Here is a 4,028-nt window from a genome sequence, read left to right as displayed (position 1 = left end):
TGCTGGGAGGCGTTCAGCAGAGCGATCATGGGGCAAGAAGACCCGGACCTGCCTTGCAGGACAATGGGGACAACCCAAAGTCCTGCAGGTATTTTTCTCTGAGTTTGTCCCTGCATAGTGTGCAACCCAACAGGGTTCCGTTCTTGCGCAATGTGCAACCAGGGTCAGGATCCAGCTCCAGGACTCGTTTCCTCAAAACTGAAACTCTGCACCCATTAAATAATGAGCCCCCATTCTCCCCTCCCCCAGTCCCATAACCCTCCTTCTCTCTGTGTCACTGGATCCCTCCACGGACTCCATCTGAGTGGAAGCAGAGCTTGTCCCTTTTCTGTGACCAGCTCATTCCACTCAACCTAACACCCTCAGTGTCTGCGCAGCGCGGTGCTAAACCCCCTTCCTCCGAGGGCCGAGTGAGGTCTGCTCACACAACACATCTCCTCATCTGTTCAGCCACCGTGGACGCTTGGGATGCTCTCACATGATGGCGGTTGTGGCCAGGGTGGCCGTGCCCGTGGATGTACAGACACCTCTCTGGGGCACTGCTCTCTGCTTTGGATCTTTAATACCCTCCAAAGGCCTGTGTGACACAGGCGTGTCCCCAGGTGGCACTGTTGGAGGTAGGACCTAGTAAAAGAAAGACAGGTCACTGAGGGTGTGCCCTTGAAAGGGACTGCGGGACCCTGCCCCTCCTCACCCTCCTTGCTCCTTGGCTTATGGTGTCAGCAGACTCACTTCACCGTGTGCTCCCATTGTGATGTCCCCAAAGCCAATGGGGACAGTCGGTCCTGGGCTGGAATTTCTAAAACCAATAGCAAAATGAACTTGATCTCTTTATAAGTTAATCATCTCAAGTTTTCTTGTGTGTTTTTTAAAATTGTGATGGAAAGCTAACACACCTGCTTTCAATTTGGGGATATACACCAAGAAGTGGAACTGCAGGATTGTGTAGTAACTCTGTTTTTAATTTTACGTCACACTGTTTTCCTTAGTGGCTGTGCCTTTGTACTGTCAATGAAGTGGGTTCTGATGGTTCACGTCCTTGCTCTTGTGTGTAATTTTCTGGCTTTTTGACAGTAGCCATAGTAATAGGTATGAGGCATCTCATTGTAGTTTGGATTTCATTCAACTAATGATTAGGGATATTAAGCATCTTCATATTGCTGTTTTGGCCATTTGTAGATCTTTGGAGAAAATGTCTATTTAAGATCTTTGCCCATTTTGTGTGTGAGTATGTGTGTGTGTGTGTGTTACCAGGGATTGAGCCCACGGCCTTATGTATTATGCCTAATTATGTTGGGAGAGGCAAGCACTCTCCCAACAGGACCATATCCCCAGCCTTTCTTTGCTGAGTTTTAAATTTAGCTTTTTTGTTGTTGTTGAAATATTAGGAGTTCTGTACATATTCTGAATATTAACCTCTTTTTTTTTTCCTTTGGGTACTGGGGACTGAACTCACTACTCGACCACTGAGCCACAACCTCATCTCTATTTTATATTTTATTTACAGAAAGGGTCCTCACTGAGTTGTTTAATGCCTCTCTTTTGCTTTGAACCCACGATCCTCCTGCCTCAGTCTCAAGAGCTGCTGGGATTACGGGCATGAGCCACTGTCCCCGCCCTGATTATACCATTTGGAAATGTTTTCTTCTATTTTGTGGGTTGCCTTTTTACTGTATTTGAGTTTCGGTTTTCCTGAAATCCAGTTGGTTTATTTTTTTCTTTCATTGCCTCTGCCTTTGGTGTTACATTCAAGAAAGCATCACCAAACTATCACACATGCAGGCCTCTGATCCATCTTGAGTTAATTCATCTCTATGGTGTGAGGGAAGGGTCTGATGTCATTCTTCTGTTTGTACATCTAGCTTTCCAAGCACCATTTGCTTAAAAGACTCCTTCCCCCCATTGAATGGTCTGGGCACTCTTGTCAAAACTTGTTTGATCACACAGGCAAGGGTGTGTTTCTGGGCTTCCACTGTGGCAATACAGGTCTGTCTGTATGTCTGTGCCACACTGTTTTGATTACTGTAACTTTGTAATAAGTTTTGAAATCAAGAAATGTGAGCTCTCCAACTTTTCTCTCTTTTCCAAGACTGTTTGACTGTGCAGAATTCTTTAGGTTTCCATATGCATTTTACAATGGGTTTTCTGTTTCTGTAAAACAAAATAAAAAACCCCATGCTATTGGAGTTTACATTAGATCCATTGACAGCGATGGGTTTCCTCATTTGGTATTGCTGTCTGTCTGTTGTATACATTCACTATAATTTAACTTGTCTACTATTGGTAGTCACTGGGTCATATACAATAGTTGTTGTGTAGGCCTCTGATCCATCTATTATAAGATTCCTACAATAACCTTTTACGGAAATATTCCACATGCGTGTATGTGGAACTGTGAGAGCAGTTCCTAAATGTGGAATTGAGTCAAAGAGTTATGTGTTGTCATGGGCCAGCCATAGGCTGTGTGTGTGAGCTTCGAGCATTTGAGCGCAGGAGGGGACTGGACTGACGTTTGCTCTGACTGGGCTGTGTGACATACGTGTCCTTTTCACTCTCTCTGCATGTGATCCTACACAGCACCTGAGATGGTTGTAGCCTTCCAAGATGTCAGTCAATCTGCTGATCAGAAGACATTATGAAGTTAGACTCAACCCCCTGAACGTTGAACCCTTGTCTTCTTTGGAAAAAGCATTCCGTTAACCCTCCCTTTTTGTGCCGCCCCAATAAAAATAAAGAATTGAGGTGGGGGTGTGGGTGGGGCTGGGATTGTGCCTCAGCAGTAGAGCGCTTGCCTAGCATGTGCAAGGCCCTGGGTTCGATCCTCAGCACCACATAACAATAAATAAAATAAAGATATTGTGTCCAACTACAACTAAAAAAAAAATTTAAAGTAAAATAAAATAAAGATATTGTGTTCAACTACAACTAAAAAATAAATATTCAAAAAAGAAAAAAACAAGGATCCAGGTGCAAGCTCTCTTTTTCCAATGGACCCTTAAGGCCGAGAGCCGTCCCTGATTCCTGCAAGCAAAAGGTATGTCTGTGGGTTACAGGCTGCTTTCGCCGTTTTTCTTAAGTTATTGGTGCAGCCAGCTCTTGTAAGCCCAGCTCAGGTTGCCAGCATTGCTGGAGGTGGTGATGTGTATTTGTAATTTTAACAGATTTTGCCTAATTATTCTCCATAAAGACAGCCCAAATTTACACTTACATTGGCAATACATGAGAGTATATTGCCCCAAACTCCACCGGCATCCTTTTTTTCAGACATTCATTAATTTTTTTTCTTTCTTTTTTTTTTTTTTTTTTGGAGGACCCAGACCCCCTTGAAGACTCTCACTGAGATCAAGGAATCAAACATAAAGTATCTGTCCCAGGGTCTGAAGAACAATCAGCTAAAGCAGCTGGTACCAAAGGAATTCTCGATGAAAGAGATGAGTCCTGAGCACCTCAGAGTCCTGCTATGAAAGTAGCAGGCTCCCTCGAGACCCTGGTCTTTCAGATGCGTGGGATCAGGACAGCTAACGCCATCCGCCAACCTGGGACCGCTGCACCTGGCTCAGAACCTTCAGCATCTGTGGGAAGCCCATCTCCAAGTCTGCCCAGAGAGCCTGCCGTTTCCTGCTGCTAGTGCTGTTTCCATCTGCCCAGTTTACCAGGGTGAAGTCAACCCCAAGAAACCTGCCCAGCGTCAGCTGGAGTTGATGCAGTCCGTGATGGACATCAGGCTGGCCTTGCCATGCACCCACATTTACACCTCCTGCTGCTGGGTTCTCTAAGAGGTATGACTTCTACTGCCTGAAGCCCAGTAGGTAGTTGGGATTATTGACATGCCCATCACATGAGCTGTGTCTCCCGGCTGGGGATGGGGTTCAGTGGTGAAGTGTCTGCCTGGCAGGGACGAGGCCCTGAGAGCCATCCCCAGAACCACTCCCCTCCCCACCAAAAAAAAAAAAAAAAGCTTCTCTTGTAAGTGTCTCTAATTGGGTGTGTATGAGAGGATCGCAAGTTCAAGGCCAGCCTCAGCAACT

The sequence above is a fragment of the Marmota monax genome, unplaced genomic scaffold, assembly GCF_021218885.2.
Source record: "Marmota monax isolate L192 unplaced genomic scaffold, Marmota_monax_Labrador192_F-V1.1 WCK01_AAM20220418_F8-fsc00177, whole genome shotgun sequence".
NCBI classification, from domain to species: domain Eukaryota; kingdom Metazoa; phylum Chordata; class Mammalia; order Rodentia; family Sciuridae; genus Marmota; species Marmota monax.
This window is presented reverse-complemented; position numbering follows the sequence as displayed.